Source organism: Anolis carolinensis, chromosome 1 (assembly GCF_035594765.1).
Source record: "Anolis carolinensis isolate JA03-04 chromosome 1, rAnoCar3.1.pri, whole genome shotgun sequence".
NCBI classification, from domain to species: Eukaryota; Metazoa; Chordata; class Lepidosauria; order Squamata; family Dactyloidae; genus Anolis; species Anolis carolinensis.
This window is the reverse complement of record NC_085841.1, coordinates 181,966,008-181,982,873: the sequence shown is the minus strand read 5'-3', so window position 1 is coordinate 181,982,873 and position 16,866 is coordinate 181,966,008. Positions and strand designations below refer to the sequence as shown.

At 37.9% G+C, this 16,866-nt stretch overlaps 1 long non-coding RNA gene across 1 annotated transcript in view; it reads left to right on the top strand.

The window, feature by feature from the left end:
- LOC134295710 (uncharacterized) overlaps positions 1–16,866 on the top strand; it is a 57,273-nt gene that overhangs the window by 36,219 nt on the left and 4,188 nt on the right. Inside the window, exon 2 of the long non-coding RNA XR_010002341.1 lies at positions 15,462–15,501. This is a non-coding gene — a long non-coding RNA (uncharacterized LOC134295710). The remainder of the gene's footprint in view (positions 1–15,461; positions 15,502–16,866) is intronic.

Here is a 16,866-nt window from a genome sequence, read left to right as displayed (position 1 = left end):
TGGATGGCTTACAAATGGGACCAAACCCAATAAAAACAAAATCAGCTAAATAAAAACACATTTTAAACACAATAAACATATAATAACTATAAACATATAACATTAGCCAATCAAGCTACCAAAAACAGTAAAATATTAAAACATCATTAAAATCAAAACCAATCTCTCTGAAAAACTGCTGAGCTGCTGACATAACTGATCTGGGACTTTCTGGGGTAAACAGGACATGCTGACATGGTTAAAAAAATCCTTTCCTCTTGGAATAAAAGCAATCAGCAAGAAAATGCAGGAAGCAAGACTACGGTGATACGGCCATGTCATGAGAAGAGAACCAACATCAGTGGCACAAACAGCACTACATTTGGAGATTGCAGAATGACGTGGATGGCATGAAATGTTATATTATGCTTGTAATAATAAATCATACATCTTCAACAACCTATCATCTGTTGATGTAGTCTCCTTTTCTGAACACAGAACTCTTGCCACCATCATCATATAATTTAGAAATCATCCATGTTCTTTTTATGTGGCTTATATGATAGTTCCAGCAAATATACTTCTGGTTTCATCTGCAACTTTATATTCATTTTTCATTCTTACAATGTATTTCAACTCAAAACATTTTTGCTTTATCAGAGATCCACCTCATATGGGGAAAAGGTGGCCCCTTTATCCTGATAATTCTAACAAATAATAGAACAAACAAGTTCCCTTACACATTTTCTCAGGTGTCATTGTGAGATGTACCATTGTCTTCTGACAGGCTTTTCCAGTTTATTTAAAATTGTGGTTTTAAGGTATTTTGATACATTTTAATATGTCCTTGTTGTAAATCCTTTTATATATGTTTTATATTTGTACGTGTGGTGTTATTTGTTGTCCACTTCATTTAATAGATAAAGCTGAGTTATTGTTGTTGCCATCGGACACATTCTTTTAATCTCATCTTGTGAAGTTTGACTTCTTTTTTCACACTGCAGCTTTAACTGGTTGGATGCTCCCTTATGCACTAAATTGCACAGTATCACAATGTAATGCTGCATCTCTTTTCCCCTGGACATTCAGTGCAACTAGATTGTTGTTCTCATTCTTTTACTAACTGCCTTGAACTTCAGCCTTTGCTCTCTGAGGAAGTTCTGTGGCTTTGGCAAAGGAATTAACAAGTCTTTTCACCAATGTTTTTCACCTTCCCTCCTACTTGAAATACATTTTCGTATGGGGATGGGGAGAATTGGGAGGACTGTGTCATAAATACTTTTAAAAAAATATTTAAGAGGTTCTATTATTTTGTTCATGTGAGACACAGTATACCATGGAGCAATACAGAGAAAAAAAGTAGACACACAGACTATATAGTTACATTGGGTACACAAAATCTCTCTCTGTCCCTTGGAGAAGATGGCAGGTGGATCAGACTCCTTCAGTCTGCCACAATTTTTGGAATAGTAAAGTGTCTCTTATATAGCAATATTTCTGCTGATGTTATTATGTACGTTGTAAATGAACGACAAGTGTTTTTCCAGCTAAAACTTTCTGACTCCAGATGTTAGCTTTTCTTCTTTAAGTGAAAATTGAGTTTCCTTCTTAATGTAAGGAATCATTGTAAACACTTCCTTAACTTAAAAAAGTAATTGTCTCTGGCAATGTAAACATGTTGTTTTCCACCAAGAGTTAATCATATGTCTGTGGTCATGTCAGCAGTTCAGCAATTTTTAATAACTGTTCATGAATTCTTTTGTAGTTTTCTTAAGGATGGCATTTTTAGGCTGTATAAGTCCCATCCATACATCTTTCATTACAATTTCATTCAAACCACACATCATATTTATCACAACTCAATATTGTAGTTTGACATGAATATTTTTGGAAGTAAGCATCATGGAGATTCCTTTGACTACTGGGGCATTTTTAAGGCTTACAGAAGGAAAGAAAAAAATGACCCCCTTAAGAAATTAATTCACATCCCTAACTACACCTCTCAAAAGTCTTCTCCCTCTTTAAAAATCATTTGTATATTTTCTTTCGTTGTTCTCCATTTCTACTATTCACTTTTCTTTCCCCATTTTCTTAATTTTACTTTCTTTTCCTTCTATTCTCACTTTTCATTTTATCTTTCCCTTTGTGTTTTGGCTTACCATTTATTTTAAATTTTTCTTTCCATCTTTGCCAGTGCCTCTTTTAAACTCTCATCTATATTTTCTTTTTCTTTCATTTTTAAAATTTACATTAATCATGAATTACATAACTATTGTCTCATTCTAATAACCTACTTCACAATGGTTCTTATATTATATGTTCTTTTGTTTTGCCTTTGTAAGTATCATGCCCAAAGTTCTTACGTGTTAATGATGGGCCTTGATCTTGATCTATTGTTAAATCTGAAACTGGAATATAAATTGATGTTAAATGTTCTTTCGTGGGGTTCTTAAGTATCATGCCAAAAGGTTCTATTTGTTAATGAGGCTTTCAGCCATTGTTAATTATAAAACTTGAGATTTAAATGAATTCCATATTGCTGCAGGATTGTATTCCATTATTTCTCTTTTAGCCACTTGAGCGTTTATTGACATTTTTTCAACTAGGGCAGTCCACCAAAAACTTGTTCAGCCAGTGTTAGGAAGAGCACCCTCTTGTATTTTACCACTGTCTTACTATTACCGTTGTAGGTGAAATAACAGTTGTGTAACAATATGCACTAATTTTTGTCCCTCCAATACTTTGCTGGGCCAAAACGGAACAAAAAACAGGAGTGTCCATAAGAAATGAGTGGATTTAGGGGCACCATTAATTTATTTGGGGCATGATGTGCAGAGGCGGTTCAACCACCAGGCCAACTAGGCAGTTGCCTGTGGCGCCATCTTGTGGGGGGCGCCATCGAGGCAACTCCTGTCTCCTGCGGCCTGCCTCCGCAAGGTATTGAACTGCTTTTTCTGTTGATTTATTGTAAAACATGATGTTTTAGTGCTTAATTTGTAAAATCTTAATGTAATTTGATGTTTAATAGGCTTTTCCTTAATCCCTCCTTATTATCCAACATTTTTGCTTATCCAACGCTTTTATTTTTCAGTGATTGGTTTGGGGGGGGAAGCGCCTAAATTCTGTTCGCCTACACTTGAAAAATACCTAGGGCCGGCTCTGATGATGTGGATGGCCAGCGTAATGCTTTGGGTGACATTGTTGTGGGTGGTGGTCTGATTTGTTTGGGAAAATAGTTCTTTGGGAAAATAGAGACTAAATGAAGGAGGGATTTAATTTGTGTCCTTAGATGTGCAAATATACATAGAAATGGGCCATTTGTGAAAAATCATGTCTTCTTTGGCATTATTTTTCAAGGATGGAATCTCTTTCTCTCTCTCTTCACTATTTTGTGTGCTTTCCCATGAATGAACATCAGAAAGACAATCACCTAGCAGCCTCCCAGAGAAAAGTTCGCTAAATTCTCATTTTCTTAACAGACCTCATATTTCCTATGGTTAATTGTGGTGTATAGCAGAGCCAGATGGCAACTGGAAATTACAAACAGAACGAACTATCAGAAGCGGCATAATCAGGAGTATAGCCATGGAATGCTTTGCAATGAGGCAACAATCTGGAACAAACAGCACAGAAGCACGCAGGAAAAAGTAAACAGAACGCTTGAAGTGTCGCTTGTTGTTTGAATAAAAAGACACCTAATCCCCAGGAAAACATCAAGCAGATGCAACATTTATGGAAATACTCTACATAAATCCAAGCGTGAAAACATACACATGTAGAAACAAGAAAAAGGAGATTCAGTCTGAGTTCAATTCATTGTTCACTGAAGACTAGTTTTGGTTGGATTTGAGGTTGTGGTTGAAATCTTCCATCATAGAGACTAAACATTCCATAGATGCAACTACATTGCATCTATTGCTTTCTCTCCTGGCAAGCCCAGTTTTTCCATTCTGTTTGAGAAGCATTTGGATATGTATTATGAGAAACAAATCTTTCCAGATCTCCAAAGGTCTTCCAGGATCACTAGAAAATGATGATATACCTGATGCAGAGACATGGCCAGATGATTCAAGGTATATGGCAAGGTCAAAAATAGACAAAGGTGGATTTACAGCAGTGGTTCTCAACCTGTGGGTCCCCAGATGTTTTGGACTTCAGCTCACAGAAATCCTAACAGCTGGTAAACTGGCTGGGATTTCTGGGAGTTGTAGGCCAAAAAACCTGGGGACCCACAGGTTGAGAACCACTGGTTTAAGGGTAGTTTGTTTGTTTCATGAGTGAGGCAAAGGAATCCAGTCTCCAAAACAAACAAAAGGGTGAATTATGGAGACTTCAGTAGGACTTGGACTATATAACTTACTGATAGGATGTCATCCCACATGATTTGACTATGTTCTTACATTGCATTTTTCTGTTATGAGCAAATGGAAAAAGGGAAACAAAACCCAATCCAAAAAATATGACTTGTTTTTTAAAAAGCTGGATGGCAGAAGAACTGGAACTATTGATATGCATGCAGGGGTGTACAAGAACTGTAAAATGTAATACATTGAGATTTTAGAAGATTTTATGGAAGCAGGAATGCAAAAAGCAGGGAGACGTGTAATGGTGGATGGAGGCACCCTATTAGTATTTCTGATCCTGGAAACTGCACAGAAACATATAGCCAAATACATTAACATATCAGGCCCTTGTCAGATCTTTACAGGTTGTGTTGTTCCAAAAGGCAGTCAGAGATATGCAGGAATCTTGGGGCCAAGGCATCGGGGCCACACTCACACGATAGTCCCAAATGTAGTCCTACATGGGTGCAGGTGAATGCTTACTTGGGGCTTTTGTCAATACATGAGATGGCTTTCTAATCATAAACAAACACTAAGAATGAGAGAGGTGAAAGAAACTGGTTTGTAGCTGCTTGTAAACATCAGGCCTGGACCAAGCAATGTGCGGCTCATGAAGCAGTTTTTGTGGACTTTATCCCTCCAGACTGCCCTTTTTCTAGTCATAAAAAGAATGAATTACATCTCCTGAAAGCACCCAAGAGCAACAGTTCATTTTTAAATAAGATCCAGATCCCTCTGTAACCCCCCCACCCCCCACCCCCAAATAAAAAGAGTCCTAATTCTGGTATTTTTGATAATTTGTATAATCCTGCAGGATCACAACAGTTTCATGCTCTCCAGAATCTGCCATGGTTGCCCACTATTGAAATGGAAAGTATTTTGCTCCTCTTCTTTCTCACAATGAGATTAACATATTCTAGCCAGTTATTTCAACATAATGTGTCTTGGAGGACTTTGTTATGTGGGGACATTTTGTTAGCAGTTGATAGTATTAGACCTTGGGGAGAAATTTGTTTTAGAAAACCAGACTTTATCAATTGTTTCTTTGCAATGTTGTCATTCACACCAGGATTTACTATTTTGTTGGTGAATAGCAAATACACAGAAGAGAAAGATATACTTGTGGCAAATACTTTTTCATGAAAGGGCAATACAAAGAAGCAACTCCCTGAGCAAGTCATGAATTGCCAGTTGATTTCTGTAGTGCTTGTAGTTAAGTGGTGGGTCTCCTGGAAAGCTAATCCTGTCTGCATGAGAAGTAATTTACAGGAGTTAATTTGCTCACAGAGACAAACCCTTTACCAAGCATGAAATCAAATATTGTTTCAATGTATTTTTATTTTTTATTTTTTTATTTATTATCCTTTACTTAGGTCTGTAGGATGACGCATGGCTTCATATGTTTTTTCTAGCTCAGTGACCAAGGCCAGGGTTATCACAATATCTTCCTGCCACCCAGTTCTCAGCTTTTTTTGTGGATGCCATCGTTAATTTCATGATCCCTCTTTTAATAATATTTTATATGTATATGTATATGGGGTCATGGAGGTGCAGCAGGTTAAATAGCAAAGCTGCAGAACTTGCTGACTGGCAGGTTGGTGGTTCAAATCCGTTGGATGGGGTGAGCTCCCATAATTAGTCCCAGCTCCTGCCAAACTACCAGTTTGAACACATGCAAATGCAAGTAGATCTATAGGTACCGACTCTGCACAAAGATAACGGTGCTCCATGCAGTCATGCCAGCCACATGACCTAGGAAGTGTCTACAGACAATGTCGGCTCTTTGTCTTAGAAATAGAGATGAGCACCCCCCCCCCCAGAGTCTGACTCTGGATTAGACTTAGACTTAATTTCAAGGACAAACTTTTACCTTTACCTATTGGTATTATATGATAAATAAAGAGTTGTGATAGAATATCACACAGACCTAAAGATATAGTAGAGGGTGCTAGGAAGCAAAATTGCGTAGCCATGGTTTTAGGTTGGTAGGTTCTGAACTAAATTAAATCTTTACCTAATCTGACAAACACATAACTTTATCTTAATTGGCAGAACACTAAGGACAAGAGGCTGGAAAACTACAATTACAGCAAGATAATAGCATCTTTAATTGGTACTTATGACCTGGTGTCATCTCTTTCACATTGCTGCTTTGCATTTAAATCATTGTTGCAGTGCACCTTTCCATTGATGGGGGAAACCTCATCAGTAGCATCTAATATTGCTATTTGAGTGAGTTGGTATGATCCTTCTGCTTTCTGGTCTTTCCTCCTTGCTATTCCTGAACAGGTTGAGGCTGTCTTTGTGTATGAAGAGAGAGGGAGGCTTACCAAGATTGATTCTGTTTTCATTTCTCTATAGAGGAAACATCCTCACCTCAATCAAACACCCTTTCCCTTTGTGCTGATCACTCTGCACCTCTCTCCTCCCCAATTTCCAGCAGAAATTGTCCACTCAGATAGAACAAGGAGCATTCAAATAGACCTGTATTGTAGAGTGTATGGAAAGATGGGAGCCATGTGTAAAGATAAGAGGCAAGACAGGAAAAGTATAACTGGGAGAACAGGAGCTCAATAATTGATAGCAGTCACATGTGAGAATGATTGTTTCCAAAACAGTATGCTTCCAGTATGTTTCTATTTGCTTCAGCAACACAAGTGCTGAAAATCAACAGACTAGTGGGATAAAGTCCTAAGGACCTCATCACATTGAGGTCCTCAAGCCGGGGAAAAGTGGGGGCATCCATAGGCCAGCTGGGCAAATTTGGTGAACAGCAGGGGAAACTGTCACCCTGCACCCCACATTGCCCCTTCCCCATCCCATGCAGGGAAGCATCACTGCCCAGCTTGTTCCACCCACGCTTTTCCTGGCTTACTGAATGAGAACATGGTAATCCTTCCATGTTATCTGGGCTCCATACTAGGATGCTTCCAAGATAGAGCCAGGATGGAGCCCCGTGTTATGTGATGGCCTCCAGCAGGCTCCGTCTTGTCAATGTCCTAGGGTGGAGTCCAGACTTCATGTGATGAGGTCGTAAATCTGTTTTTTGTAACTCTGTGCTGTTTCAGCATGCTACTTTCAAAGATATGAGCTAATCATTGTGTAGTTGTGCTGTCGAAGGCTTTCATGGCTGGAATCACTGGGCTGCCTGGCATAGATGTGGGTGAAATGTCAGGAGAGAATGCTTCTGAAACATGGCCATACAGCCCAGAAAACTCACAGCAACCTACTGTGTAGTCGTTTGGCTGATTTGACTGTACGCTGGCATAAATACTGCTGCACTTCCTCAGAGGTTGTGTACATGTGGTGTCCTATCCAGACATGGCACAAACCATAATGTGAGTGTTTAACACAATCTTGGTAGCTTCAAAAGTGGCTTCCTTGTTGTTTGAAGGCACTTAGACTACTTACCCCAGATTGCACAGCCACCCCCATGCTCTCCACAATCAGTTGTGCTACATTGTAATACAATAACTCCAGCGGGGCTGATGGGTAGATTAAACAGATGCTTTTGGTCTAAATGCCACCTTTCCTGGTAAAGCTTGGCTGGAAAGTTACTTATTATAAGACAAAATCTTTTTTGGTATTGATACTGTCAAAAGGATCATGTGCAGTGGGCAGTGGAAGAAGAGAACAAAAAACAACATTTGGGTTGATTTTTTACTTCTGTTGTACTGTAGGCTGGAAGGACACATATGCCAGTCACACGAACAAGATCTTAACCAATGATTTAGAGACTCCCTTTGAAGCCCCCCCCCCTCCCAGTAACCCATTAATGTTATTGTTGTGGTTTTTGTTATGATGTTCATTACTTTTTATGTTACTTAATATATTGTTGTGGCTATTGTGCCTTCAAGTTATTTCTGACATAGGCTACTCTAGAAGGAACTCACCATGGGGATTTTTTTGGCAAAATTTCTTTGGGAGAAGGGTTGCCTTTGCCTTCCTCTGGGACTGAAATATTGTGAGAACTGCTCATGTTCATTGTGAAAGAAAAGTATACAGTAGAGTCTCACTTATCCAACATTTGCTTATCCAACGTTCTGGATTATCCAACGCATTTTTGTAGTCAATGTTTTCAATACATCGTGATATTTTGGTGCTAAATTTGTAAACACAATAATTACTACATAGCATTACTGCATATTCAACTACTTTTTCTGTCAAATTTGTTGTATAACATGATGTTTGGGTGCTTAATTTGTAAAATCATAACCTAATTTGATATTTAATAGGCTTTTCCTTAATCCCTCATTATTTATTACAGTATTTATATTCCGCCCTTCTCACCCCGAAGGGGACTCAGGGCGGATCACATTATATACATATAGGGCAAACATTCAATGCCCATATACACATAGAACCGAGACATGTATATTCACTTATACAACATTCTGTCGGCCCGTTTATGTTGGATAAGACTCTACTGTATCTAAAAAGCAAGAAAATAGCCAAAATCTGGGAGGGGGCCCTCTCAAAATTTAACTGGTTACACAAAATAAGTGAAATTGCTCAGTGGATGAGAGATAGGAACTCCATGATCTTGTAGTACTCAGAATTTCTCATTTCTTTTTGGCTAAGGTGTTTGGGTTGCAAACTTTGAACACAAGACAGGATTCCAGTATCACAGCACTCACTAAATCTCTAAGGGGTCAAAAAAGATATTTCATGGCTGTATGTCCAGTTATAGATACATAGGTGGATATTATTCCGCTGCCCCAACCTGTCCTATGCTTCAATGGTCAGTAAATGACCATGTTGATGGGAGTACAGTTAGAGTTGGGAGGTTAGCAATAAGGTGTTGCATAGTTGTGACTGGTAGGGTTTTATACTTTGTCATTTATTAAGATACAGGAGTCCTGTCTTATATTTGACCTGGTGCTTTGTTTCTGCATAGTTATTGCCTTCAATTTTTACCATGTTGACGATCAGTCAACACCAACCTATGCAGAGCTTGGTTTTCTTCATGAAGCCAGCCAGGGTTGGTGATACATACCAAAACCACACACAAGGGAGCAATTGTTTTGTATTTTATTGAATTTCATTTATTTATATTAAATTAAAAATATATTTCTGACAGATTCATGTAACAAAAAAGCAGAACATTTTTCAAATTGTTCAGCTGGGATGATTGGTGTCGGATGATGCTAAAGCAGGTTGCAATCTACATTTGTCTGAACAAACAGGTAAATCTGGATCCCAAGCAACCTTGGCAAGGTTCTTGGTTGGGAAAATGGGGAAAAACAGTCCTAATCACAAAAAATAAAAAGGGAAAGAAAGAAAGAGGCACTGGTCTCTCCCCAGTATTCCAAAGAAACAATATGGAAAGGAAATCATACTAAAATATATATATATAGCTAGTAATATTAACAAAAGTCAATTATGTCAATTTAACAGTGCATAATCCTTCATAGCTGAAAGATGGAAAAAAGGACTAAAGGATAAAGTAACATTACATCACACACGACTGGTAATATCCTACTGTGTAAGCAAGTGCAGGAGGTTGAACACACCACAATAGTGCTAACACAGAATCACACAGAATGTCAAAATGAGACTTTTCAATCAAACCTGCAAGGAGGGAAACAAATGGAGCGGGGGGGGGGGGGAGTGAGAAGTGGGAGGGAGAAGGAAAGAGTATGAATCACAAGCCAATTACCTATATACAAATCAAATTTAAGACAATTATGTTCCAAAGAATGATGCCCACAAAGGAAAATAAACGCTACATTATCCTTATTTACATATGCAACTAGCCATGTCTTTAACAAGCTATAAAAATACTATTCACAATTTCAAATTAACATACAGTAGGAGTTTTTTTTTAATTTTGTTTCAAAAAGGCAGCTAACTCTGAATGCATGGTGTCCTATGAAATGGGGATGCAGAGCCCATGATAATACATGGAGGGACCACCCACTCTGGGATGGTAGTTCACAAGAAAAAGGAATTTTCCTATATGCATTTGAAACAGTGGTGTCAAGAATGCAAGAAAACATCTCAACCTTGATCAGGGGCATATCACAGGAAAAATGCTGTAGTAGAAAATGGTTTTGCCTAGGGTGAGGCATGGCTGGTTTTGGGTTGGCCACAAATATTACCCTGGGAGAGAGTTGATAAGAGACTACTGCAGTGTAATGTCTTTAGTTACACCAGATTTGGGGAAAGAATGATTTTTAGTGATGTGCACACCCATAGAATCAATCTCATTGCTCTCCAATGCCTCCATGCCAAAATAAAGTCAGCAATAATAACTTATTTGTTATTATTCTGCTCCCAGATGATGTTCATCACCTTATCTTTTCACAACTTTCCACCTGAAGTAACCTCTTCCCAAAATAAAAATCAGAAATGGATGTTCTATCCCATCCAGTTTTGTTTTCTGTCCTCCACTTTTTGACCATACCTGGGGCTGTTGTTGCCTGAAGCAGGTACCAGAGGAGAAAATATTCCCCTGGCCTTGCTATATTTTCTCTGTGTTAGTGAAAAAAATTCTCATACATCATCCATGCTGATAATAAAGCAGACATTTCACAAATCTCTCCTTCCACTTGCCCACTGTCTCAGAGAGTAGCAATACTTAGAAGACTGCCAATAATTTTATTTATTTATTTATTTATTTATTTATTTATTTATTTCCAGAATTTATACCCCACCCTTCTCACCCGGGGGGACTCAGAGCGGCTTACATAGTTGGCAACATTTAATGCCAAGAACATAATAATAAAACAAAAAACAAAAAACAAAAAACTGTGAGTTTTCCCACAATCAGGAGTCCAAAACAGTATTTGGAATAATAGTATTTCAGTGATGCTAAAAACTCAGACACACTAGCTTCATTGGGCCTAAATCAATTAAAGTCTCAGCTGGTTTATGGATCAAGTTAAGAAAGTGGCTTGAGAAGCAAAATTCGGGATCATTAACTAAAGTTTGATTTAAACATGAAAGTGATTTCCATATTGAGTTTTTATTCACTAATAGAATATTGGGTATTAATCAAGGGGCAGGGATGGATGGGTTTTTTAAAAGTCTCTTTTAAAATCTATATTCCAAAAATAATTATCTACATTGAATTTCAAATAACTGTGTTCTCTTAACTGTAATGAATTTGAAACTAATGTCAGTGAGTTTAAAGAGAAGCAAGGATGGGTAGCCATTACAGAGTGAGATGAATGTACAGTAGAGTCTCACTTATCCAACATTCACTTATCCAACGTTCTGGATTATCCAACACATTTTTGTAGTCAATGTTTTCAATATATCGTGATATTTTGGTGCTAAATTCGTAAATACAGTAATTACTACATAGCATTACTGCATATTGAACTACTTTTTCTGTCAAATTTGTTGTCTAACATGATGTTTTGGTGCTTCATTTGTAAAATCATAATCTAACTTGATGTTTAATAGGCTTTTCCTTAATCCCTCCTTATTATCCAACATATTCGCTTATCCAACATGCTGCTGGCCTGTTTATGTTGGATAAGTGAGACTCTACTGTAATTCTAAGGATCTGTTGTCTCCTTCTAGAATGATATCCTTGCAAACAAGTTTCTAAAAGATTAAAAGAAAGGAATAGCATATAGATTTATTTTTCTTCACACTAATTTGATTGCACATGGGCAGATACTCAGAAAAAAACAATATTTTGGCATAGGTGGAGATAATGCAATAGGGACTACAGAGATCAGAAGGCCTTTGTATTTCATGCATAAATTCAGTTTAGACAGACTATTTGGATTTAAGCAAATTTAATCCCACTGATAATTGTGGCCACTGTGAATGTGTCGATTGTTGCTAGTTCTGCAGATCAAACCATGTTCTCCCTCCCACAACAGTGTGGACTTTAATCAGGTCAGGTCTGTACATGTACAGAAAAATGGCTGTCAATTTCAACAAATCGACAAAACCCCTAATAGTTCTTTCAACAGGATTATGATTCTCCCCACCCCCTTCCAGGGGGACGTTTCCTTTCCTTGCATTCAAAGTTAGCTTGCCCCTTCACACAGCTGCTCAGTTTTATCGACCCATTTAACAGCAGTACCGTTTTTATGCTACATATTTCATAGTACCTCACTTCAAAATAATGGATTACATATCTACACATATAAAATACCATTCACAGTTTGTTACTGTGGTTATCCTTCCAAAAATGGTTTAATCTTCGGAATGCTTATGGATGACAACCCAAATTGTCTTTTCATGCCAGTGAAAAGAAATTGCTTGCTATCAGTGATCCAAAAGTGCTTTTCCTTGGGAGTACATGAAAGACACATTTGAGCTGGTCCACTTTGCAGTGCATTCCTTAACCCTGAATAATGCCTAACACATCCTGTTGTAGGGTTAGCCTCATCTATGTGTTAAAAGCAAAATGCTTTACATTTTCACCCTGATTTCCCATCTTTCTCTGTCTCACGCTCTTCCTCTCTCCCATTCTTTCTATGCCTTACATTCACCTAATGTTCCAGTCACTGGTGTTTTTCATCTTCTGTGAATCCATTCCTCTAGAGTCTGGTAATTAGCACAGGAATTTGGTTTGTAAGAATCTAAGCTCATGATTTTAAAAAAGAAAATAAAAACGTTTCTAGTCTGTATGTAAGACATTGATTCAAGAACAGGCTAGTGTCTAAAAGGGGGAAAGTGTTTGCATTCAGGGAGCATAGCTTCCAAATGCTTTATGGCTATTTGTTCCTCCTCATGCCTCCTCATGACCTCTACTGGTAAAGGTAAAGGTTTCTCCTTAACATTAAGTTTAGTCGGGTCTGACTCTGGGGGTTGGCGCTCATCTCCATTTTTAAGTCGAAGAGCCGGCATTGTCTGTAGACACCTCCAAAGTCATGTAGTCAGCATGACTGCATGGAACACCGTTACCTCCCTGCTGGAATGGTACCTATTGACCTACTCACATTTGCATGTTTTCGAACTGCTAGGTTGGCAGAAGTTGGGGCTAACTATGGGAGCTCACCCTGCTCCACGGATTCCAACTGCCCACCTTCCAGTCATCAAGTTCTGCTGCTCAGAGGTTTAACCCACTGGGCCGCCGTGACCCCCTTGACCTCTACTAGATTCTGCCAAAATCTTTTTACTGACGTTCTTACTACTTCCTCTCCAGACCCTTCAGGACTCATAAAGAAAAATCCAGCTTCTCATAAAACATACCCTTCATTGCTGCTTTAACATAAGACATGAAATTTATATTTATATGCATATGATTGATCATAACGACAAATGCCAAATTCAGTTTTTCTTGGTAGAGACTTTGGTGCGGAGGAATTACCTGTTCTTGGGTCACTTGTTTTTCGGTCAAAGAATTTTAGAGGTAAAGACAGTTACTTCTTTATGAATATTATTTGGGAAAGAACTTTCTTCTGCTCTCAAAATTAAATGAAAACTCGTACGTGTCCAGTCTAGTTCAGTCACTAATGAAATTAACTGTAGGTTCTTTGTTAAATTTTGACTTATTTTCATCAGGCCCAAGAAGAAGAATAAAAATGATGTGTAGAAGAGTATTTCCGGAAGATGGAGATTATGTGTACCCACAGTAAATACTACACTCCTATCTGGGTCCATCTTCCTACTCAATAAATGGTGCCAACCACATAGTTGCTAAGGGAACTGTTTGCACTGTAGGGTATTAATTTGTAGGGGACATGTATTGTACTTTCAAAGTTAAAGGAAAGCACAGAAGGAAGAATAAATGAAGAGACAAACTTGCTTGGGGCATTCTAGAGTCTTCCTTTTGGCCATGGGACATTCTTGCTCTGCATCTGTAATTTTAAATAGCAGGTTTGCCTGCATAACCTTTTCTTAGCACACATATAAAAGTAATGTATGTATTGGAGGAGACACCAAAATGTGACCTCCAAAGCTATGAAATTGCCTCTGGGACTATGGTCCTTGGTGGATTAAAAGCTGAGCTCTGACACCATCTCTCTGGATAAGGTCAAATGACCTTACATCTATCTCAGGCTTGGAGAATGTGACTTGTCCAGTTGATCTTCACAGCCTAGCAGGGATTTCTACTCTGAGCCTCCAAGACATTATCTAATACTCAAAATGCTACACCATGCTGGCTCCATAGAGTAGGGTGATTGAATCAATTGTTGAATGGTGAGTCTATATGTAGGTAAACCTAACTGATTCAGTGGCTCTGTTCTTGCTGAGGGGAACAATAGGTTTTAGATCAAAGGCAGTTAAACTAGTACCAAATTAAGGCCAGATGCTTCATAACTTATGCAGGCACAATATATCTGACTGAAACTGATATATTTTATCATATAGCTAAACCCTCGCATAATACACTATGATTCTAAGGCTGTGACCCTCTCGTTATTTTACCTGTTTTTACTTAGGATGATTTTAACAGTGTTTTCCATACACTAACTACAGATCTGTTGAATACCAACCATTCTAGCAAAACTATGACACTTACATAAATTAATGCCTACTGTGGAAGTACTGTGATTTTTTTTAAAAAAGCAGTCATTTTACATCGTTGTCAGTTCTCGATATAAGCAGCAGTGGGGAATCTAAATGAGAAGGGCTTAATTATGGAAGGCTTATTTTGAAAGCAAAAAAAGAAACATGGAAAGCACAAAACTAAAAGTACACGCTTCAGGATATTTCAAAGAAATGGAAAATTGTGTCACAAAAGTATGCACGTTACAAAAATTAGTGATGAGAGGAGATACTATTTCAAGGAAATCTTCTCTAAAAGGGCATTTTTGGATGACATTGCTTTTAGCTTTAGACTAGACTATTCTCTTTTCCATTTACACAGCAGTTGTACTCTTCTGAAAGAGAGGCATGATGTTTAAATTTAAATATAATTAAACAACCCATGTTAAAAGGATATTACATTGTTAGGCCATAAGGAAAATTACTACCAAAGAGAAGGTTAAGCAAAGATAATTGTAAGAGTTTCACCCCTCTATTTTTCTGTCTTGCCATATTTATGGACTGTGGATTTAACTGCATGAAGCCATTTTCTTGTGGCATTGCCATGATCTGGAATCATTGCCCTGCTGCTGGCATTGCACAACGTCTGGATGTGCAACTTCCTCCCTTTTAATTTTTAAATGACATTTTAAAATTATACAAAATGTAGGGTTAAAATAAAATAAATCCTTCTTTTTACAGTGAGGAATATCACCAGCATGCTGTCACCTCATCACATCAGGTAAGTTTGGGGACCATGGCATAATCAGGGGGTGTTGTCTGGATTTGCCCATCAATAACATGGTGGTGGTTGCCTGGCAATGGACATTGCATGATATTGTGAAATAGCAACCATCATCAAAGGTGGTTGCCTTGCTTTTATGCCACTGCCATGGGATAAAGTCCTGGATGGAAAATTCCAATTCTCTGACATTTTGATTAAGCATTTAACATCCCCAAATAATGTTTTTGAACAAGTTTAAAACTATCTGACAATTTTAATCTTTGTTATGAGTTGTAACTTTGGAGAACAACTAGAAAAATGCAATTTGCTTTGTTTTTGGGGGACCCAAAACCATATAATGAAAACCATAAAATACATATGTGCATATCTACCCGCATGAGGCAATATGCTAATAATGTAAAATTTTAAAAGAACCCCTTGTCTTGAAGCATGTGCTGCTCAAGAGGGAAAACATGTCCCACTATAACCAAAGTTCAGATCTCATTAGCTTTAAGTTGGGACTGATTTTGGCTGGTTTGTTGTGTCCCTGCTTGATGCAACTGTCAATGATTCCCTTGTTTTTCACTTTTTGCAAGATTCTTCTCCAGTATTTAACTGAAAGAATGCTCTACTAGGGTATTGCCTATCTTTCAATGTTTTTCCCCCCACAAATTGACCAATATTGATACCTGTGACTTCCAAAGTGGCAGGGGATGTTTTCTTTAATCTAAAGGATTCCAAGCAGCTGGCATTGCTAACAGAGTGTCACAACACAAACAGAAGGACATCTTGCCTGAGGATGAGTTGTCACAGCAGAAAGGCAACCACTGTGAAGACTACACTGGAAGGCGTATTTACCCTGTTGTATTTCTAGCAGCATGATTGCTATGAAATCATCCTACACAGTAGCTTTTATGCATTTAAAAAGAGGTATGCTCGTTATTAGAAAATAAGCTTTTTTAAAGGGTGAGATAAAAAATGGAATTGCACTAAGAATACATTTTGGCCTTTGGGAACACATCATTTGTTATCTTCTTCAACTGTTTACCAAAATAGGGCAAAAGGCAACCTGGAAATAGAGCTAACTATCTGTACCTCTGGAGATACCATTCAGTTGGCATTTATGAGTCTAAGAACTTGCACCATGTAAGCATAGAATAAGCAAACTGCCAATGGCATGCCATGGACTGTTGAGTCTAACTTTTTTCTTTTGTGCCATTTGCTTATTTTGCCTGTTAGTTGTACTTATTTTCTATGTTTGCTTTTAATTAATGATCATTCATTTGCAAAAACCCAAAACAGATGGAGATGGATCTCTAGCATAGATGAAAAGTCTGGTCCTAGGATTTTGCCTTGAAGTATCAATGTGAGTTCCTTCTAAAT